At 38.2% G+C, this 24388-nt stretch overlaps 2 long non-coding RNA genes across 7 annotated transcripts in view; one reads left to right on the top strand and one right to left on the bottom strand.

Moving 5' to 3' along the window:
- Window positions 1-22872, top strand: part of LOC129212208 (uncharacterized) — a 60414-nt gene extending 37542 nt beyond the window's left edge. The window contains exons 4-5 of one of the 2 annotated variants that reach the window (XR_008579116.1): window positions 20385-20528; window positions 22834-22872. This is a non-coding gene — a long non-coding RNA (uncharacterized LOC129212208). Of the gene's footprint in view, window positions 1-20384; window positions 20638-22833 lie in introns of those variants that run through there. The other variant, XR_008579114.1, reaches the window with a different exon arrangement.
- Window positions 1-24388, bottom strand: part of LOC129212206 (uncharacterized) — a 123614-nt gene that overhangs the window by 12881 nt on the left and 86345 nt on the right. For all 5 annotated transcript variants that reach the window (XR_008579110.1, XR_008579109.1, XR_008579112.1 and 2 more), the window contains 2 exons: window positions 16563-16713; window positions 14914-14996 (listed from right to left, as the gene is read on the bottom strand). This is a non-coding gene — a long non-coding RNA (uncharacterized LOC129212206). The remainder of the gene's footprint in view (window positions 1-14913; window positions 14997-16562; window positions 16714-24388) is intronic.

Raw genomic sequence — 24388 nt, forward strand, 5'->3', positions numbered from 1 at the left:
TGCTAATCTAAATTTATGTACAGAGTCTACTCAGTTAAAAAGGTTGTATAACTGTAACTTTATATGGAAAATTAGCAGACCGGTTTGAATTAATATCCATGTCCTACTGCAGATCAGACGGTCTCTTCAGCAAAATGGGAAAGGCTGCAGCCTTCCATAGATGGTGTTCATCATCACTACTTTTTTTTTCTTTTAGAGGGGGGAACTTCTTGTGAGTTTGAGTCCCTAGTATAGGTTTACAATCCCTATGTACACGAACATATCTAAAATTCCAGCATCTAGGTCAGTACTGAGCTTTCTAAATCCTTAACAAACATCTTTTTGTATCCCTTCATGTCAGATTTAATTGTTCATGGTGAAAGGAAACCCTAATCAGCATTCAAGAGAAGTACTCTAAGACATGTATCTTTCCAACCTCAACTATCCTATGATCCTGTGAAAGCATATAAGGGAAAAAGCAAGTTTTCATCTTATTTGAGACACCAAAACAAATTAAATAATTTAAAATTCTCATTCTTAACTACAGCATGGCTTTTATACAACAGCTGTATAACAGTGAGGTGTAATGAGGCATACTGAGGGAAGAGTTCAGTTCACAAATATCTCATTCCTTTCAGACTCTGGCCCTGGAGGACAATATGTGAGACACACTATTAAATCATACACTGTTTTTACAATATTTTACAACCTATCAAAAAGATCTGTTTTCTATCCTCCGTTCCATGGTTTCCCCACATATCCCTAGTATCCGTTCATTCTCCTGAGTTGCCCACCACAGTCGGTTAGGAGCATTTGTGGGGGCTACGACAGAAATAAACGAAGCACGCAGACTTGCTGTGCACTGACTTGCAGTGCCACTTCTGTGTAGAAACCCAACTAGTGTAACTCTAGTTTTAGTAGTTTACTACACTAATGCCAAGCTCAGCTAGATACCTTTCTGAATAAGACCTAAAGCAAAGATCAAGACAAAGAGTTGAAAAACTACCTGCAGGTACCAGCCCTTCTGGCTAACTTACATCAGGACAAACTACAACAGTCACAGCCCCAGCTTCTTCAAAAGCTGACGTCTCTCCCGGCACGGTTTCCTTCTGGGAACCGATCGCGGTTACACAGCGAGTTACAACTAGGTCCGAGTTGCGTATAAGCATCTCTATATGTCTTCCACTGGATACAAGGAGGAAAGCCTGGGCCCATTAAAGCTCAAGCTTTCCAATTGTTTTCAGAGATGCTTTCAAAGTTCTGTGCATGCTTCTCGGGTCCGTGTTTGATCTGCGTAACAGATCCTTTGCAACTGAGATCTCTCAATTTGTTCTTGTGTGGCCCTATCTAAACAATGATAATGCAATTCAGACTACATATTATTTTAGAAAGTCTTTATCTGTCATATGAAATGTGTTAACAGAAACTTTATCTTGATAGATATGTTTTCATCTAAAAATAACTAGACATATTTAAGAACATTTCTGTATTTCTACACAAAATGCATTAGAATCTTTGAATAAAAGGCTTTACAAAAATGTAAATGTACTCTACAAAAGTTACAGTGACAACAGATTTTGTTTACAGCAGCTTTGCAAACATGCGGGCTTACAGCACCGCAGTCGTAGCAGTGGTGGTTAAACAGCTATGCTGGTCTGCACAGCAGCTTAAAGACAAACAGGAAAGCAAGGTCCTTGACTGGTGAAGCTGACAATTTCAATAAGGCTGACAATCTAACAAAAAGTGACAATGGTGTTGTTCAGTGGGTAGGAAGGGCAACAGCACACAAAGAGAAGGGGAAAAGTGATCTTGCAAGAGCACTATTTTGAAGGAATCCAGATGAGCGCACTATTGTAATACCTTAGGGTTGGTTTGTTTGCTTTTTAATTTTACGACTGCCAAATTCAGGTATGACTGCCCAGATATCAACAAGCTGATGTAAAAAGGAGGAATTTTGGCTTGGAATGGATAATGACAGAGCAGGAGGAGGACAGGAAGAGCATCTGGTAGAAAATGCATGGGGAGAAAGGACCTAGAATAGCAGCATTTTCTCCCAGGTTTGGGTACAGCTGTAAAATATGAAAACGTCCTAAATAAAGTGCTGTTGGGCAAGTGCTTGGGGGCGACAGGGATGGTCAGGAATTGCAGCAGTACAAGTGAATACCTGTTTTAATGAAGCGCCATACCATTTTTGCAACAGTCTTTTAGAGAAATCATAGTGCACAGTTCTTGGTGAGCCACTTTGACATGGCTCCTGCTTCCGTAGGAAACCATTCCAGTGATTTCCTGCAGGTCTAGGAGTGAAACTATCTGCTGCAGTAAAGTCACAGGCTTAGCATTTGTTGCTGCTGTGACCAAAGGTTAACGTTTCATTGGTTGACTGAATCAAGATCATCAGTTGCTCATTACATATTTTTGTGGTCTGTCATACATTTGATTTCAGCAGACTTTGAGTAATCTAATTCTCGGAATGTTAAGTGAAAGCCGTAAGAGATTAAGTTTTGTTACTGCAGAACAAAGCAATTTCACAAATAATTTCCTTTTGTAGTGGATTGGGTCACTGAGGGTACATCCAGCCAGCAGAGGCAGTTTCTGGCTGTAAACATGCTGAATGACCATCCTCCCAGTGAAAACACAGAGAAGGAGGGAATATAGCCGTCTTGAACAAATCCATGACACCGGGGCTACAGATCCTTTTGGCACAGATGGCTGCGCGTGGCGGATCTGACGACGTGTGGTGCTGTGTAATAGCCATCCCTGACGCAGATGAACACAGAGTAAGAATGTTAAAGGCTTTCAGGGAGAAGAGTGAAGGGGTTTGGATTACTATCTTGTTTGAATCCACTTCCAAAAGCTACAGAAATTGAATACAATTTTTGAAAGGATTTTCTAATCCAGATGCTCAATTATATCCCACAAAACTTTGCTTTACTTTAGATACTCCAAGACTTGAATGAAGGCTTCTTTTATACATTCGCCCAAAAACGAGAGTACAAACCTGAAATTCTTTACATTGATATGCTATTGTGTGGTGGTGCTCCTACTCGAAGTAACTAACTAGATAATTTAGCCATAAAACTGACCTAAACAGTGTTACTCTGTTGAAAGTTCACCTTTCTCTCAGTGAGTTAATTCAAATGATTTGAACCTGCGCTCGCAGACTTGTTCCTCAGCAGGGTCAGGGAAAGCAGCTGTGTGGGACAGGGGGTGAAAGCATTAACCAGAGATGTTCCATTTGAGAGCACAGGTCTGAGAGCTTCCCACTGAACTATAAACTTGCTACGCAGATGCCAAAATAAAAAGCCCTAAACTTTTCTCCTGAAAATATGGTGAGGCCGTGTTAGTTCCAGCAGGCGAAGAATGGGAGACACTGAGGATGAGGAGGTGCAGTGCAAGAGCCAGAAAGCGAGCCTGAAAGGTAGAGGCAGCAGGCTATTTCTCTTTGTTATCGAGTGAAATGACTCCACAAATATGACAATAAATCACTGCAGGAATCAATCTGAGCGGAGGCAACTGCTCCATGCTGATAATGCATCAATCAATATTTAATGTTTACACTTTAATTAATCTGCACGTAGGAAGCATTCTTTCAGTGACAAAAAAGTGATGAGAAATAAAACACCTTTTATATCAAACAGCGACGAATGGCTGCCTATCTGTTAGGCTTTGACTGGGCCCTCAATTGATCATTGCAGCCTTTTTCGATTGCACCAGTGTGCAATGTCACATTTGGGTACAAAACAAACACAGACTCTGTGAAGGAAGGAGGGGGAGCTTCTGAATCTGCTTTTGAGTGATTACAACTTAATCAGAACAAAGAAAGACTGATAGCAAAGTATGAGTTCTTTGAAAAGACTGGGCAGAAGCAAATAAAATAAAAGATTTTCAACATGTGCATCAATGACACCTATCTGAACAGATTTTTACATGTATTACAATTATTGATACTTACTAAGGCTTTGTATAGAAAAACAATTCAGATGTTGACTGGCAAAACTGCCTTCCCTTATCAGAGCTACCAGCGGAGACTGATGATCAGTTTATTTTGTCGCTATTCTGCGTGGCAGCAAAGTGGCAGCAAAGTGCCAGGTGCTGTACGGACACAGGAGAAGCCACAATTCCTGCCTCAGAGTGTTTTTCCTCAGTGCTCTGTTTAACCCTTGTAAACTCAAGTTTCTTCTTCTTTTTAAAGGGCCTGATTCATTGTTCATTGATGTCAACTGAATGACTTCTATTGACTTCAGCGGGCGTTGCATTAGTCCATAGATGAATGGTATTGAAAGGCATAGTGATGAAAGACAGATGAAAAGACAGTGATACTAGACCAGTAATGTTCAATTACTCCTTTAAAAAAAGGAAACTACAGCAGTACCTTCTCCATACATAACTAAAGCTTTCCTATGCTTATTTCTAAAATAATAGTTTGAAATGCACAGACTTTTCACATAATGCAATAGCATTTATTTAAAAAATACAGAGAGCTTAGCTTTCTAGAGCTTAGCTCAATTTAAATGATTGGAGATCTAAATCCAGATACAAAATTGCCATGAACTTACAGAGGCTGGAACCCGGGGAAATTTTAACTGCATTTTGTATGTCACATTTCAGTTATTTTGCAAAGCCTGTCATGAAGTTAGGATCACACAAAGAACCCATGCAAATGTCATATCATTTTAAGTAGACCTGCTCTTAATTAAAAATTTTTTTAAAAATTTTTCTTTTTTCCTCCACTGATGAACTTTTGCTGGTTTACTAGTCAAAAAAATAGGAGGATACTACTTGGGACCTAGTGACAACATTATGCCAAAATGCCTGCCCAGATTTGGAACTGCCTAGTTTAGGGTGCTCTGACTGCTGGCAATACTTGAACAAAATCAGAAATAATATTATGGTATAAAGTCATATACCAGAAGGAATTTGAAAATATTAATCTTCAATCCTACAAACAAATTTTTGTTTCACTGAGACTGGATGGTCTTTTTCTGTGATTCACAAAATTTTTTTTTTGCTATTCCAAAAGTCTAAGGCACTCAGAAACACATTTCTAAGACTGCTGGCGGTTTTGGATACCAAGAGCAGCAAAGTATTTAAAGCATGAATGACATCAGAAGACTTCCATTTGTTGGTCAAAAAGTTTTGAAATATAGTAGCATACAAAAATTGGAGGAAGTGTTCACAGAGGAAATGAAAGAAGATGAATATGACATTTAAAATGCAATAATAGAACTTAAGCTAACTTTTTACTTCTGGTGTTTCTTTGTCATTCCCACTTATATTTTTTTCCACAGAACTTTGTATGTAGATAAACAAACCCCCAAAGATTTCATTAGCTCCATAAAAATGGAGATAACGCCTTCTCACTAAAATCCATAAACAGCTTTTCAGCAGACTTTACTAACATACACACACATATCCACACACAGAGTTGAGTCTGCAGTTTATCTTTTCCATAAAAACTTCTTCCCCCTTCTGTGCAAATCAGATGAACAAGCTAAAAAAAAGGGCAAAGTCAAAAGAGAAGAATGCTCTATTGTAATGCATGATCAACTACAAATATTTATAGAAAAGATGAAAACACTACTGCGTGCACATCAGGATTGCCCTAGGACAGCTTCAACATGCATAGTTAATGTTTATGGAACAAAACCAACTTCCTGAATGTGAAATCTAAATTTTCCTCATATGTACCCAAGTAAATTCACACACACACCCACAAAAATTACTTGCTTGATAAAATCCTGAGGGGACAATACAAAGCACATCATGCTGTCACTGGTAGGCAGAAAACCTCACAGTTGCATTTTCCGATTGTTTTATTCTCCAGTTGTATGCAGCTTGCTGCACACAATTGGAATAGCAGCCCAATCTGGAAAGCCAAATCCTGTCCCCTCTGAACTTCAGTTTCTTTAGAGTTCCAGATAGCCGCATGGTTTGGTCTGCAGCAGCAATCCTGACCTGCAGGGAGATAGGTCCCGTACTGTGGTTTTAAAGCCCCGTTAGCTGACTTTCTGAGAACGCAAGTCTATAAGGTTCTTTGCTATGTAGTCAAAACATTTCAGGTAGCACAGGATATGGTTCCCAGCCCTGGACCACCCTATCCGTGAGTTCCCAGGTCTAATCACTGCCTCAAACTGTCGAGCCCAAGCACTAGGGCACTCTCCCAGCCTCACTTCTGGCTACAGTTGTTGGCATTAGCCTAAGTACTTCCACCTTAGTTATATAAGGAGCACCCAGTGAGATCTAAGAGTCCCGGTCCCTATTTAGCACCAGGGCTTAGGCTATTTTTCCCCCTCAGCCTTGTCACAGCTGTCTGCTGCATAAAGAGAGACTGAAATGTACTAAAAAAACCTGGAAGACTAATAATTCATTAACCTGACAAATGAAATGTAAGTCCTATCGCTCAAGAGTAGAACTTCTTAGTTATAAAGGAAGCATATATTATTCTGACAGTATTTTCACAAGATAAACTGAAGTTACAAAGAAGGCAACCAATTTGATTCAAATAACTGTCTCTCCTCAGAAACATTAACGATTATAGTCATCAAGTTGGTGGGGTAGTGTTACTACCCCCGTTTTTACAGATTTGGATAACTGCATAATATCAAGGAAATGGGACTGTATCACTCTCACAGCTTTTCTGGCTGCTGATCCTATGGAAAATGCTAAGCAAAAGACTGACTCCTGCACCACTGAATCATGACACCGCTAAATGCCAGCATGGAAAGATGTGCAACGACACACACGCACACACAAAGATAATCTCTTCTCTCGTCCATCACTAGCATGGAAAAGCTCAGGGCTTATCGTACAGCTAATGAGAATTAATACACTTGCAGCTGGCCTGCCACCACCTGTAGAAGGTGAAAGTCGGCCAAAAACCTACAAGACACTCCAGTTGCGATGAATGGATGGAAACCAAGAGTGTGGCTCAGACTCAAGTCCTAGACTAGTTACAGGAGTGTAATACTGGTGCCAACAGACCCACTTAAGAATGGAGGGCTCAGAGCGAGAGGCAGTCTCTGGTATTCTGTGATGGTAAAATACATTAGGGCAGGCATCAATTTACCTTGGTTAGTTATGTTTTTAGTTATGCTGGATTTTGGTGCCCAGGGGCCTAATTTATAATTCTAATAATAAAATGTATTATGAAGTATAAGCCAAGCACATGCAGGTTCTAATTCTATTTCCTCTCAAAGGAAAGAGCTAAGCTGTTAAGCTCCAGGTTCTTTCAACATTTCCTATTTGCGACAAACACGAAAATCTGAAATCAGCGATGTACCACTGCAAGACTTTTACAAAGTTCAGGTAGAGCAAGTTAAATGTCTGTATCTTTTTTTTTTTTTTTTCTTCCAAATCCCCAAACGATGTTTCTCAGTATCACAGCTGTCACAATGCCTGGCTTTGCAGGTAAACTGAAGTTACAGAGAAGCGAACCAATGCAGTTCAGACATCCTTCCCACCTCAGAAAAATTACCATCCCTCTGCTTGCAGGGTAGTACTTCTGCCGACATTCTTACAGAGAGAACGGTCAGGTCAGCTGAGGGATCTCCCCAGTCCCTAAGGATGGAGAAAATCCTTATCCATTTAGCAAAGAGACTGTTACTCTGGTTTGGTTGCAGAAGTTAACTGAACAGCCCAGCTGTTAATGTTATACCATACCACCCTCATTTGTATGTAAGAATTGGGGGAGAATGTTCCCCTATTTCCTTCCCTCCCAACTGGAGGACACGGCACCCTGTGCCAGGCCCGAGCGGGCAGCAGGTCCCAGCTCTCTCGGTCCCCTCGCTGAATGCACTTACTAGGACACATCTAGTATGACAGGAAAAAAAATTTGTACGTGTGTGGGTCCAAGTTAATGTTAACAAAAAGTTGTTTAATGATTCAGACTGTCAGTAACTTATTTAAAAAAAAAATGGTATCAAAGAGCAAGACTAGCAACTGTATCATTAATAGTTTTTACATTACACAGTATTTATGCTATAAACATGAGCTGTAATAAAAAAATCACTGGAGTAATTTTCACTCTAGTTTCCACTGATTAATGTTGATATTGACAACAAGGTAATATTGCTCATCTTATTTTAGCTGAATAAATAATGAAGAAGAGTTAATAAGAATACAGATACCAAACATAACAATGGTCCTTAATCTTACGGAATTGTTCTTTACTCACGGCAGCAGCCAGCCCCACTAATGTCAGTGGCCCAAATTCTGCAGTCCTTAATCACATGCCATTACCTTCAGGAGGAGTTGTTCCCAATTTAGGATCAAAGACCATAGTTTGCTGGGGCCACTCTTTCAAGGAAGGATTGGGCCCAGACTTTTAATAAGGGGTTTGGTGGCTTACAAAGAGGTGATTAAGATCTTCCTTTGAAAAACACAAAATGTAGAGTTCTTCCTTTGGATTATAACAGCACAGATAGCCGTAGCTTGTGGATTTCAGAGTATTAACTGCTAATCCACAAGTGAACTGAAAGGTTTTTGTTTGTTTGTTTTGCTATTACAGTATTTAGTTAAACTTGTCGACCTTCAGTTCTCAGTAAGTCATATTTAAGTTTCTTAGCAAAATATTTTATTTAAGGAACTCCGAGTTTCTGCAAGTTCTTGTTCTTTATCATACATTCCTCCTCACTGCCCTGAACATCTCTGTGAATATGTCCAAGGGTTTGAGAGATTTCCTGGTTACATGCAAAACGTAGGGTAGGTTTTTTGTTCGGTTTGGTTTTATTTAATGAAAAACTTGCACTTATTATTATTCCTGAGACCTCAGACCATGAAGTTTTGGAAACTAACCCACAATATAAAAGTTTCTATTTTCCTTAAGTAACATTCAAGGATTGCTGTTTGTCAGTGACAAACAGAAAGTACTTAGTATAATTATTATAGCACCTCAGTAAAAATCAGATTCTAGCCGTAGGTGATTGCAGCTATAAAGTTTCCAGAATAGGAACAATGAGCCCTATGAAACTAATGAAAAAAATCGCCAACTTCCTCACTCCAAAGTCTGATTTTTACAAGGACTCCATTTCTTCCTGGTTGCCAAAAATGAACAGTTTATTTGAATCTAGCTTAGGTCTCCAGGAAAACAATTTTAATGCAAAATTGAATAATGTTGCACCAATGACAGGATAATTAAGAGGTTTCAAAATCGAGCAATATTTAGGTGCATTTACTGCAGCATGCCCCAATAATGAAAATAAAGAAATCATATTCTAATGATAGCATAGCTAAAGATAACTATCCAGACATACCCTTTGCTATATCACTGTACTGTAATCAAATGAATTAGAAATCTAATGACTACTTTGACACAAACAGGTATTTAATATGCTGAAAATGTACCAGATTTTCCCCCTCAAGCATTAGTAAAATCCCCAAGAAAATTAAAATCCAGGTCATAGCTAAATTCCTTTGAAACTGGGATTTAAATTAAAAAAAAAAAAAAAATGAATTTAGTCACTGTAAGAATTCTTTGTGCTGTTACTTTTTTATAAGGTTAAAGCTAAAAATAAGATCAAAATCTTTTTGGAGGTTACATTAAAAAATAGACCAGGTGTGTTCAGAAACCCATCACACATATGCCTGTTAAACAGATGCTGACTAATAAATTAATTAAAGCTACTCTCCTTTTGAATCAGAAAAGAGGAAAGAGCTGTTAGGGGCATTTATGGGGTGACGCTCGCTTGACTGACAAGTGTTTCATGGTTGGTCTCTATTGTACAAGTCACTGATACTTCTCAAACATTTTCCAAAAGGAAAATTAAATCGCTGTCTGCTTGTAAAGCAGAGAACTTAGTAACCTGTTTCTAGGTAGTTGGATTGACTCTAGAGAGAGATGGCATAGCTGTTTATCAGTTGTGAAAAGTGAATAAGGAAACAAGGTTTTGACATTGACCTGATGAAAATCCTTGCTAGTAATTCCTGCCATCACACTCAGAAAATCAGAATTTGCATGTGAAATATCTCACTCTCCTTAGTATGCTATACTTCATTGTGACAATTAGCATCTGAGCTGATCAAGTGAAAAAGTATCTTGTGCTGACCTTAAATCCTACTATAGTTATAGGACTTGGAAAAATAAATAGAAAGGAATTTGAGGAACAGTAAATGGTTCTGAAAGGGCTACGTGACTCCTTGAAACATAAGCTTCTCTAGGACTTTAAGGACAAACAACATTCATTTCTACATTTCTTCTTCCAATTATACAAATTTAATTTTTTTGGAAACCACACAATTGCTGGAAAAAGGAATTAGTCGGTGTAAGGGGTTATTAAACATGGCATTCACCCACTGCTCTTACACAGAAAAGGCAGCCCTGAAAAAACCAAAGCTGATTAATATGAAAGGCAGCTAACCTAAAAACTAAAACTTGAACTGAATGGTGTGCGTTAATCTTTCTCAAATACACTTATGAAAGCTAAATTTGCTGGTATTTATCATCGCTATGCAGGCTAAGTGTTCATGTGAATGATATCTCCTCAGTTCTGAGCAAACCATTAAAAAACAAGGAATTTTTGTCCTCACTGGGAATTTTCTGAATCTCCTGTCCATCTACAGCTGCTTGAATAGCAAACACTTCACAATCCTGGGTCATTTGTGATAAACTTTGTTAAAAAGCCGACATTCATTACTGGCAATTTCCTTAATCCTCAAGTTGCTTGTAAGGAAAAGATTGAAATTCTGTGTTATATATTTGCTCTATTGGGTCTACAATCAAAATAACTCAACATGTAAGACATTAATAAAATACTTGCCAGATCAAAATCTTAATAGCCAGTCTTAGACTTGCCATTGTTTATTGATGTTTGTTTGCCAGCCTATCTGGAGACATAAGGAAAATCTTAATAGCTCTGGCCACTCATTAGCAAAGTACCGTGGAGTCCTAATCCCATAAAGATATTAAACTATTTTTTCCTTACAACAGCAACAAATGGAGGGAATTCTCCCTACTTATTAAGATGTGGTACATTCTTTGCATATTGAGTTTCTTCTTATACTTTGAACTCTTATCCCTCATCATTCTATTTCTGAGGCGAAGATCAAAGTAGATCGGCCTTACAGAGCTACAGATGAGTGGCCGCCTTTCAGAGAATATTAATGGCCTCTTGAAGAGCAAAGCTGGGGAGGAGGTGTAATCCCCTGAAGAGAGAGCCCTGTGAGCCCAGTCATACTGAACAACTGTAGCATGCTCGCTGGATCAGCTGTTAAAGAGCACAGCCTCGCTGAGGTGGAGCTGCTTATCCCAGTTCAACAATGTGGCCCAAATCTCAAAGCAATAGCGAGACTAAGTCTTTTTTTGGAACTGGAGAATCGCGTAAATGTGGATTCTGGCAGACTGGCACAGAGCAATGTGGTTTATAGCAGGAAAATATGTGACAACTTTGTATTTTGCATTGCAAAATTTTCTGGTCTTTCTGATTCAGACTTGTGACTTCTCCAGTTTTAATTTTTACTTCTCGCTACCTCACCTACTCAAGGACTGGTGTTATTGATGAGTGTCCCCCTTCAATCTTCCACTTCAAGCAGCCATCCTGCCATACAGGGTTTCTTTCTTGCTTTCAGATTGCTTGCAAGCCTTTTAAAGGGGAATTACTTTAGACCCTTGTTAAAGGTAAGAGTAAACACGCTAAGTACTAAGACATTCAGTGGGTATCGTTATATGAAAAGAAGAAATGTTATATTCATTACAGAGGAAAATCTAGTAATAAAAAGTATTACCTGCATTTATAGCCCTTGTAACCTAATTTTTGTGACAAAGCAAAGAAGTAAAAACATTCCTTTCTGCCTTTCAGTGACCCCTATAAGAAACCCCCCATGGAGTCATTTAGGATAGTAATTTGAGTGAAAATATATGCAGCCTTCACTCTGCTTGCTCTTCTTAAATTAATAACCCTTACCAATGATAAATCTGAAAGTTTCTAAAGACATTTGCAAAAATGCCCTCAAATTAGTCAGCAATTAAAAGAAATAAAAACTTAAAAGACATTTTCCACAACATAAAAGAGTGACAGAACACGAAGCTGTGCTGTTCAAATGTTAAAACTCTACATAAAATACTCCTTCAATATATGCTGCCAGTAAAAACCAAGGCTAAGCAGGTCATTAAAATGTCAGACTTGGGGCAGAGTGGAAAAAATGCTGTGTTTAAAAGTAAACATGTAGACCTTTTATAATTATTTCCCCTTAAAGTTAACTGTTAAAAAAAAAAAACAAACCAACAAAACACAACCACCCAACCAAAACAAACCAAAGCCACCCCCAAACAAACAGCTCTGCATCATCAGGATGAAGAGTCAAACTCTAGTCCTAATTTTGTTCCCAAGTGAACATAGAGAGGCTTCTTGGGTCTTTACACAGTCTTTGGATGTCAGCTTTGTGTATGAAATGTCATTTTCCTTTATCCAGTTTTTCTAAAGCAAAACCAGAGTGATGTGTTCATGCCATTAATATCAATGTCGTGGTTAGGCAAAGGCTGAATATGAATTACAGGAGCATTAGAAATCTTGGGAGCCCTGCATGCAGCAGGGCTTGCACTGACTGACGGAAAGACTTTCACATTTGCTGTTGTGATGATGTTCGTGTCCAAATGCAGGACTTCAGCACTGCTGTAAAGAGCACAGGCTAGAACACTCTGCTCAGTCCCTTCTCCCCACCTGAACTAAACCTGCCCATTGAAACTGGAAGAAGATCCAGTTAGCATAAAGAAGGCACTATGCTAGTCATGGGGCAGCTGAAAGCCATACTAATGTTACTTACTTACTAATCGGTTTTGCAGTCCACAGCAGATGACCCAAGACAGTAAAAGGAAAACAAAGTCTGTATCTTCAGATATGAAGTATGTTGCAGTACTGAAAATAAAAAGGTCTTATTCTGCTGTCACTTTTCCTGTTTCCAAGCTTTTTGAGCCAGTAACTGATATCACAGAATCACAGAATGGTAGGGGTTGGAAGGGACCTTTGGAGATCATCCAGTCCAACCCCCCCACTACAGCAGGATCACCCAGAGCAGGTCGCACAGGATCACGTCCAGGCGGGTTTTGAATCTCTCCAGAGAAGGAGACTCCACAGCCTCTCTGGGCAGCTTGTCCCAGTGCTCTGTCACCCTCAAAGTTAAGTTTTTCCTCGTGTTCAGATGGAATTTCCTGTGTTCCAGTTTGTGCCCATTGCCCCTGGTCACTGGGCACCACTGAGAAGAGTTTGGCCTCATCTTTTTGACATCCACCCTTTAGATACTTATAAGCATTGATAAAATCCCCTCTCAGTCTTCTCCAGGCTAAACAGCCCCAGCTCTCTCAGCCTTTCCTCATACGAGAGATGCTCCAGTTCCCTAATCATCTTTGTAGCACTCCGCTGGACTCTCCCCAGTAGTTGCCTGTCTGTCTTGAACCGGGGTGCCCAGAATATTCCAGATGTGGCCTCACCAGGGCAGAGTAAACAGGGAGGATAATCTCCCTCGACCTCCTGGCCACACTATATCCTTCTGACTCATCAATCACATTCCAGTTTTGTTTAGCTCCTACTGGAAAAAAGTGCATCATGGCCCTGAAGAAAAAATTTTCCATCTCATTAATTTTGCGTATTTTAAGCAAAGCGTCTGCATGTGAAGTTAGTATAATATCTGCACTGTGTCTTTTACCGAGCTGAATTCCTAAACCACGTCTAAAAGGTGGCAATGCCCTAGTAACAACTCTGTCCAGCAGGCACAATTCCGCAGTAATTGGGCTAGAGTATATCTGAGCACCGCTGATGCACACAAAGATATTCCAAATTAACTTTGGTTTGACCAAAAAAAAAAAGTAGTTGGCTCATAAAACTCAGATAAATTTAATGATTAGAAAATAAAAAGGTTGCACCCTCAGGCAGTTTCTGGGACTCCCCCTGAAGTCCATGCAGGAATACAGGTATCTTATGTTGTCCTCTAACATCTCCATATCTCTGTTCCCTAAAACTAACAAATACCACAGCTGAAAGTACAGGTTGTCACATTTACAATCAGCAATTAAACCCAACATTCTTTGGGTTTCCATCTGATAAGAGCAGAGTTCAAAGTGGAGAAACAATGGAGAAACACAAAATAGCACTGAGAGATTCAACTTTTATTTAACTAGTCATTTTTCTTTAAACTAGCTCCTACAATGCAAGTATTTTTAAATTGGGAAAAAGCCTGTAATCATGGTTTGAGACATGTTGTACTCAAAATACACAGACCATGGGAGAATATTAATCTTCATATTTATGCTTTCTTTTTCTAGTTTCTGGTATTTTACATAGGATAATCAAATATATGAAGAGGAGACAGAGCAGTGGACCAAGTTTTAGACTGGTATAATTGACCCAGCAGAAAAACAAAGACTTACATCTTTAGACAGCTGTAGTTCCATGACTGTTAATAACAGATCTGTTATGATCAATACTTCCTCAGTATGTATGATCAGTATTTCTTAGTCATAGGCTTACAATGGCAATTCTATGAAAACAGCCAAAGCATACCATATATGTATTTTTTGCCAGCTCTACAGTTTTAATTCTGTGATAAAAACGATGAGTAATACTTAAACATGACCGTTTCTAGTCATGCATAAAGCCTGCAAGTAAAAATTTTTTAAACACATTTTGAACGCACAGGATGGCTTTAGTCCACTTCAATACTTTGAATCATTTCATTGCACCATTTTGATCCAGTAAGAGAAGCCTAAAAAGCCGGTCTTAATGTATCATGGAACCCATGACTTGTGACCTATGGCTTTAAGGAAAGCAGCACACCATGAACCTGGCAGGCTACTACTTAATTAAAATGGTAGGTTTGAACCCCATTTATTTTCCTATTATCTACAAGTATTCAGGATGATAATCCCAGTTTAATAAGGTTTACTAGTCTTATAACACCTCTGAAAGTTCTTATTTCCTTAAAGGTAAGCAAAAATGTTATTTTTACCTGTATTCTTTATGCAGAATCATCTTCTATCAATAGTGGGGATTCCAGAGCTGGGAAATAGGTTTTGGTTTGGATTCTTCAACCTAGATAAAAGGAATGGAATAATTTTCTCAGGAAATACTAGCTTGCTTGCAGTTCATTGTGAGAATGTCAAAAGCTGGTTCTTTGCTGATTTATTATATAACTGCTGTTACTGTCTTCCTGGCCACAGGCTAAAACCAGCAGCCAATTCTCCATTACCAAAGTACCAGAAAAATGCAGTTTGAAAGTACACATTCAATATTTCATAGATGTGAAAATCTTCAAAGAGACTCCTGTGCCATATTCCAAGGAAATCCCTTAGAAAGATGCTTTTCATAAGTGTTTTGTTTTGATTGCTCAGAAGTTTAAGGAAATTTGGCTTCCTGCTATATTTCCAGAGCACAGACTCAGTTGACACCCAACTGGAGGCAACCAACTCAGAGTCCTCAGGTCTCCACAAACCTAATTGCTAGGCATCCAGCAGCAAGAATATACCTCCCCAAACACCACCTATATACATATTTCACGATTTAAGAGCATGTGATAAACATAACATTAAATACCACCCACCCTCCGCCATCACAGTCTTTCTTCAGGTTTCAAGGTCCTATAACTTAGCGATATAACCAGCATATAACCTGAGTATGAACTATAATCAGTTAAAAACACCAGGCCCACAATCTTCAGAGTTGACCAGAATTGAGAATGTGAAAAAAGAACTTCAAGGAAATGGGAAGTTGCAGTTTTAATTAAATTAATGGTTTGCCTTGTACTCAAACTGGCATTGCCACTGGAGCAAAGAATCACATCTACCTTGCCAGCAGGTATTTGTTTCCCCAGTGTTGCCCCCTGTGCTGCAGAAGGGCAGGCGTTCCTATGGCAATGTAGTGAATTCAAACAGCAGGTTAATCCAGTTTAAAAAAAAAAAGAGGGGAAAAAAAAATAATGATTTAGTATCAGCTGTTGGACCAGAGACTGGACAGTCAGCAGACTCTCTGGGCAGGGGAAGCTGCAGCATGGGAAGGCAATGCAAGACACCTGCGCTCACTAACCTTTTAACCCAGCACAGCTTGTCTGCCCACAGCCACATGTAATCTGGCCGATTTTCCCCAGTTACAGAAAGGGACAGATTAGGAATAAATCAAACGAACTGGTCAGGCAGCAGAACTGGGGGAGTTTCAAGCTTCTACCAATGGATAGTGATAAAACATTTTCAATCAGAACAGCTGCTTATAGATGTAATGTTTGGCATTAAGAAAAGATGACTTGAGCAAACCCAGACTTGCCTCCAGTATTTTAGAAAATGTGCACATGATCACTTGTGCCAGAAGACATGTGGCGTATCTCTACAATCAGTGGTATGAGCTGCTCGTGGAAACATCTTTAACTGGCACAGTTATACCTGGAAAACGGGGCAATTCACACCTTTACTTTCTCTTCTGCGTTAACTCAGTCATTCTGTTTCTCTGTGCTGGAGTCAATAGATCTTCCAAAGCAGCCCTGTGTCCTGCAAGCTGCTCAACAACTTTAAACGCTGTGCTGAGGTGTAGATCTACAGATGCCTTCCGCTCGTTTCTTGCCCTCAGATCGGGAGAACGCTTTCTAAGAAACAGAAGGATCTGATTTACCTTCATTTATGGTGTCATTACAGCACTGAAGTTTGAAATCAGTGTTTCAAGGCAATGGTTAGAAATCTAGCAGCATTCCTGTATGAGCTGTCATCACCATCTGCACTGCCATTGGCTTTTTCTTAACTGATCCAGTTGAAAAATAACCCATCTGAAAAAGAAAGAAAGAAAAAAAAAAAGTTAATTCATTTGAGTCCAGTTCACCGTGCCTGTGCAAACGCTTCTGTTGGAACAGGGCAGGAGAAGCTGCAGGGACAAAGCTGCTGCAGAAATGCAAGTGTAGCCACATTCCTTGATACTTGAGAAGGTGGACAGACTGACTCAAAGTAAAACGTCCTTTAGGTGGATTCTAATCTTTTTTATAATCGTCAATTTTTTTCACATTCCAAATAGAACCCATCCACAGAAATGGTGTTTTTCCGGTGGATCTGTTCACACAATACTTTATGTTGGCAGCTCATTTCTGTCTTAGTCATGTTTTCGTTTTTTTCTTAGCAGATGTTTACAATTACTCCTTAAAATGTTTCCATTTTCTGTGATCATTGAATGTGAATGAGGTGACATTTTTAAAAATAATTGTAGCTTTTTCTGGCCAGAAACCATGTTGTTAGATTCAAATAGTCTTTGTCTTTTAAACTGTGGTAAAGGTCTTATATCTTTGCAACAGCAGCATCTGCACTAGTTTGCCTATTCTTTTTTTTGCCAAAATCAAAGTGTTATTTGTCATTATCTGACTGTATCTCGTATCTGGTAATCAGATGTGTATATGTCTTTTTATTTAACCTTAAAGACACGAGGCCTATTCTCCTGAATTTGGGCTTGAGGATTTCTTGGGAGGACTGCAGAACAAATGATATTACAGCAGCCCAAGCTTCTGAAAAGCGAAGGAAGGCTTCTTTGCTTTTCTTTTCTTTCAATCACTTTTTTCATTTGTTTTTATTGACCTCCATTTAGATCAAAGTTCTCACAAATAATTGCCATGTTGCCAACACCTGCAATTACATTGCAATGTTTGTAACCCTTCAAACTTTCTTCAAAAACCCATTTCTGGGAGTCATGCAAATTTTTCAGAAAGCTCATCTGTTTCTTCTTTTTTCTTGTGTTCTTTTGAAAAATAAGATTTCCATTGGCAGAAAAAGTATAAAAATATACCATGTATTTACCATAAAGGCTCAAAAAAGAATGCCACATGTATACTTTAAAAGATCACTTTTTTTAATGCAGTCTCGTGACTTTTGGAGTGCTGACTCACGATTTTTGCACGCTTGACATCAGCAATACCACAACTGAGAGAAAATCTTTGTGAAAGATTCCTTTCTAGTCCTCTTGAGACAAAGGGATCCTCCAGGAAAAAACCCAGAGAGACAACTGTTTCTTATTCATGATAGTTCTCAGTTAAAAACAAGCACAAACCCCAACTTTAAAGCAAACAATCTAAAATATCTGCCAAACCATTCCTGCTTACTTTCTTCACCATAAAGACTCATAAAAAAGGTATAAAAATATTTTTTCTTTTCTTTCATAGGATGGTATTAAATAAGATAATGTATAAAAATGAAACTTCTAGTATAATTTAATATTATTCAATAAACAGCTTCTTTTAATATGCCAGATTCCTTCCTCTTTCTTGTCAAGCAAGTCTGGCATTAGAGACAGACAATGACTTTTTCATTAATGATCATATGTTATTTTTAATTATACTGTGTATTTTTTTAGCTTCTATAAAAGAAATGTAACAATTTTATGATTACATTCCTTCTGCTTAATTAAAAAATGTTTTTCTTTACCAGGAATAAAGTACTCTGCGAGAAACATCGAAATGTCACTGAAATAAAAAATTTAGAGCCTTTTTGCTATTAAATGAGAATTTTGGCCCATGAGTTAATGCACTTTCATTGCAGTACGCTAGTTGATCCATGACCTCAAGCTTCTACTTGTTGAAAACAATTACAAATATTCCCTATTCCTAATAATACAGAAGGTAATCTGTAGCTATCATTAACATTGCTGATAGTAGTAGTAGAAGGAATATGATAATATATTATACTAACAGTAAAAATTTGATTCTGGAACTGGCTGGTTTAGCAGTCAAAACTAAACTCCTTTATCAAGAAAAACTTTCAATTAATTCAAAATATTTTTCTACATTAAGACTCAAGGATAAATTGCTTGTGGGTGGGATAAAAATGGTCGGTATGTGCCTGTATTAGAATAAATATTTTTGGCATAAACTCTTTCAGAGGCAAATCAGGTCAAAGGACGATTTACAAAACTGTCATTGTCATATGGCATTAATTTGATAGCTCATTTCAATTGACATCTGTGAGAAACAGTTGGACATGCTGTTTCTCTTGTATTAACCAGACTTTTTAATTAATCATGCAAAGTTGAAAGCAAACAAACAAAAGTAGACTGAAAAGTAAAACTATACTCAAGTAAAGGTACACATTAATTCACAGCTAAATTCACACTATTCAGACACAGAGCTATATTCACACTATAACTGAGTCTAAATCTGTACTGTGCTATGAATTACCTTTGAATCGCAACCACCATCGGAATCATCATTCATAGAGCACCGCTCAGCACATCATACGAAACCTTCTCCAGCAACACAGATCCCTCCTTTTTTTACCACCCATTTTTTCTACATAGACATGAACAAAAATACTATTACTACTTCTAAATACTTCTACTATTCCTAATGCCACTACTACTACAAAAGTACTATTATTTCCTCACCATTAGTCTTTCAGAACAATATTGAAATCAGAGACAATTTAAGTATCTGGTTCACAAAGTTGGAAAATATGTTATTTGATCTATGCTGCACCAGTCCTTTAACTGATCACAAAACTCATGCTGGGTCTCTCTAAACATCAGTAAGCATACCACTAATTTAAGAAATCCAGAGCATCACTTCATAACTGCTCCTTAATAATATCATCCCATATTTGTAGTTACTCTTTGTAACCCCTAATTTACCCAGAAACTCAATTTTTCTGTTAAATTCAGTCTTTTCGGAATGATACCACATTTTCATACTATCTCAGCAGAAATATATCTGAATAGAAAATATTTCCATTTTTTTGTGTGCTCTCACTTGGCAAGGTGGCATTAGGACACCACAAGCTTCAAATATATCAATACTAAGTAAAGTTGGTTTTGGGGGTTTTTTTGTTTTGTGTTCAGAGATGCACATTTCCAAGACGATGCTGTGTTATTTGATCAAGATGGGGGGAAAAAAATCCCTAAGACGATGTCTAGAGCATTTCAACACTCTTACTGTGGCTTGAGCTTGCTGATATGAGATCTTTTCTTTTGGGACTGCTCTTCCTCACAATCAAAATGCTATTGTAAGATCTTAAGCCATCAGCCTTTCCCTTCTTCCTAGTAAAAAAAAAAAAAAAAAAAAATATCTTTAAAGTCTTCAGCTCAACTTTTGCTTTGGCTATATAATGCATCACTCAATGTACAAAATCTCAGAGAGAAGCAATTATTTCTGCATATATATCACCTGGTTAAAAAATATAAAAATCATTTACAAGTTTAGTATGATTTCTGGAAGGATTCTATGCCTGAAATCAGGGTAATCCTGGAATTTAAAAAGTAAATTTGTAATATGAGTTCTTGGCTATACAGATTGTTGTTGTAGATATGAGGTGGTGTAGACTGAAAGGACTGTTTGTTGACTGTTTCTTTCTGCAATAGTATATGAATCTCATTCAGAGGTGGTCTGCTGGTTGCCTGCAGTGCAGGAGAAGAAACTGTTTCCCTTTTGATGTATAATTTGGCTTCTGGTTTTTGTTTTGCTTTCCTTAGAGCGCTGATGACTGACCATGACTGGAGCTGCTAGAGGATGTCAGGCTGATACGCAGTTGCTCTTACTCTACCAGAGTGCCCAGCTGGGGTGTCTTCCAAGTCTCAGATGTGAGGTCAATGAAGCATTTTCCCCAAACCAGATTGGTACGGACTACTAGAAAATTTTTGGGTTTACTTTCCTCAGAAGGTTTGAATTATCCAAGATAATTTGAGAATTTTGCCCCCCTCCCCAAACTATAAGTGAACGAGTCCAAAAGCAAAGCAGTTAGGAAATGAGTTTTTGTTTACAAAGATGAAATAAAAAAGTTCTCTTTCTGTCCTCATAAAAGCTGTCAAGGTACCACATGCAGAGCTGTTTATGTTGTTATGCTTTTAAATAAAATCTGTGCAAAGTTCCAAAGAATGTACTGTGGTCGATTATTGCACTATGTTATCAGAGCTGCCATCAAAATAAATTTCCAAAAGTCCTGTATTGATAATACTAAGATTCTGAGCAAGTATTGATTGAATAAATGTGCCTGTAACAGTGCACATGTACATAATTATAAATGACATAAGAGGAAAAACTCCATCACTTGGTGACTGAAAACAGCATACTTCAACTTGTTATTTACAGCCAGGCCTGTGTGTCCAGCGCCTGGCTGGACAAAAGTCCTCAGTCTACCTTTCATGGGAAAAAGCGATGGTAAATTGATAGAGCGACACAGATGTAACGGCTTTGACAAGCCAAAGAAGAGCAAGAAAATAAAAGTGACCTGAATATGTTTTCCATAGGAACATATTATCCATAAATATCAACAACCTAAAAAGAATATGATGACAGTACAGAGAGAAGGTACTCTTGCACAGTCTATCTTTTCATTATTGACACCATACATTGAAGTACAGTCCCTCAGAAGAAGAATGGAAATATTTCAAACATCCATTTTTTTGTTATGTTTTAGTGCACAGGTATTTGTGTTAGCAGTAGAGAACACAAATATACAGGATTTTCTTGGCACATATTGTACCACACTGCAACAACTTAATATTGTTAGCTGGCAATTAACCTAAGTATATGCATCCTCTAATTATCATATAACTTACAGTACCATCTAGTCTGGGGAACAGATTTAAACATGTGTTTATCCTATAGTTATCCAGTGGTTTGTTATCTATAATACAATAAACAGCTGTTTACAGATAAAGATAATAAGCTGTGTTGAACCTTTCGCTTTGATTCCGGCCACGTCATGTATCACTGAAATTACTGGAACTCAACATAAGATTAAATGGACAAATCCTGGCCCATCTACTTTATTAGCATTCTTTTACCAGGGATTTAGTAACCACCCACTACCTAGAGATCCCTGCAATGAATTCAGCTACAAAACACTTCGGTCTTGCAGTATAAATAAACAGCTTGCCAACAAACCAGCATTTCACAGATGATTCTCTCATGTTCTCAAGAAACAAGTAAAACAGCTGTGATGAAATGTCAATAGAAATATTGGCAGATCAGAGCTGAGCGAGTGAATGGGCAAGAAATTACATTCATGTTAATCAGCACTAACTCTTCACAAATCCAGTTATCCCTTTCCATTGGAAAGACTAAAAGAAAGATTTTATTAAGGAATAAAATGTTATCCGAGAAGTTAAGTAAAAAATATTTTCATGTATCTAAAAAATAGATACCGATTTAAAAGTCTGGACAAAGCAGCATCTACCTAGGAATAATGCAAACTGGTCTCCACTTTCTGCACAGATACATCCTTATCTTTGATAGATTGGAATAAAAAATGCTAGTTCAGGATAAGGAATACATAAATTTGACATCTCTGAGACATTCTAAAAGCTCATCTTTCAAGAACTGATGGCAATCTCTTGCACTATCTAATTTAGATTTCCCGTTTCATTCAAATGTTAATATACACACAAAAGTTAGGATTACAGGGGCCGTAGGAGGCCCTATGGTCCAGACTCTACCACTGCTGAACGTTCCCTTCCAGTACCTTCCCAACATTAACTCTGCGATAGGAAGTTATGTCCTTTTTTCACGCAGGCAGCCTTTAGGGACAAAACTCCCCGCAACTGGAAGAAGACACGATGCTACTGCTGCTCAGAGAACTTGTAATGGGTTTCTTATCGCTACATTTTTAGGGGGTTCTACAAAACCCACTGTGGTTAAAAATGTACCATGGCCTATAGCATGGTATGTTTGCTTCTGGTCAGCTGGACTGGAATGGGTGAAAACATCTAAAATTATAGTCCCTGTTTCCTACTTGCTGCCTTTTGAGCATTATACTGGAATGTCAAATTAGTGCAGCTCCTGAGCTCACCAAAGCTGGAATCACTGGCTTTTCGTGCAGGGACAACTTCATGACCTTTCCCCACAGAAGATTACGTGGGAAGGCTGGTTGCCAGCCAATACACACTTTATGTTACACATATCTGTCTTTTTATATTTAAGGTCATGAACAGAAAACCTTGGAACTAGGAAGAGCTGAACACACTAGTGTGAGTTTGTCTGGATTTTTGCTTTGTTTGTGTTGATTTTAGCACAACTGTAGTGATTAACAATAATGTTTTATGAACCTGCCTTGGTGAGACCCTACAGTCAGCCTACCTGTTTGGCGGCTGTTTTGAAAGAGACTTCACTGAATGTTTTAACAGACTACGGTAAAATCCTCTTAAAACTGCTTAAGATTTTTATCTGAGAAGACTTGATTTGGTCAGGGACTTTTGCTTTCCTGTCATAAGGCCACCAATTAGTATGAAATAAACTACACGGATAGCTGCTCTTTTTTGTTAAGGTGGCAAACAGCCGCATGAACGGTGTCTGCAAGGCTCTGGCAGACAGTACTTCATGTAACTTTCATGACTGCATTTACTTTTAATTGATCCTGCAGTACTATGCCCCTTATGGAGTGTTTTAAATCAACGTCAACCATAAAGGGGTACTAAACTGTACAAGACCCTTTTTGGTTGCAGTTAGAGATAACTTATTTATGAGGCTACGAATAAAACTCTAAGTGTGTGAATGTAAATGTGGCCAAAACTTTCAGAACTCTTTCCTTTATTTCATAGATTGGAGAACGTCAGGCATCAAAGCATGGATTTTTTTCCTTTTTCCACTATGAAAGATTCAACAGGGCTCTTTGAATGTTTTCGCTCCCCTTATGTTTTTCTCCATCCCTTTTGTAGCTGGATATGACATTGGAAGTTCTGTAATGCAATGAGAAAAATCTAAGCGAGTAGAAGAGAGGCTCTTCCACAATTTGCAGTGTTCTGGCATTCACCCAGCACTTTCATGTTACCGAAACATGCACTCTGCTATCTAGGACATGCATGATTCTCACCAGAATGAGCAGGTCTTCTCAGCCTGTGAGTCCCAGCATGGACATTACTAGTAGCTCCTGAAAGCAATTGCTTCAGAAGAGCTATTCCTTAGTAACTTCATTCACAAATGTTTTTAATCCACTTGCACTGGACTGTAAGAATGACAGCTCAGGAGTGACTATGGAGCACTCCATCAACCAGATCCCTTTATTTTGAGATAGCCTTCTCAAACATATTTCACAGCCTGAAATACCTCCAAAGTATTACTCTAACCAAGAAGTTTGTTCTTATTACAGAGCTGAGGAAGCAAATGGTCCAAAATCCTGGCGAAACCTGCCATGGTCACTGTATTTAGATTATTCTGAAATCTCATCAAAATCAATATGAAAGAAATTAAAGATGGTGAATTAACTATAAAGACTGTTAGTGCTCATGAGTTGTAATTCAAGTTGAAAGATCACACTGGAAGAGAAATTAAAGAGATATGCAAAGAGAGCTTGTTACCTTACTTCATTTTCCCTTTTATGGATTAGATTTTATGCTTTTAGAAGTTTGGGGTTTTTTTCCACCTAGACCCAGAATTTTTATTTTGTAGAAAACTTCAGAGTTCCACACATTAAATATATGACACATCATTCCACTGGCATGGAACAGTTTGCCTCTGAGAATGTAGCAGAGAATAAAGA

Source organism: Grus americana, chromosome 13, assembly GCF_028858705.1.
Source record: "Grus americana isolate bGruAme1 chromosome 13, bGruAme1.mat, whole genome shotgun sequence".
Classification (NCBI taxonomy): domain Eukaryota; kingdom Metazoa; phylum Chordata; class Aves; order Gruiformes; family Gruidae; genus Grus; species Grus americana.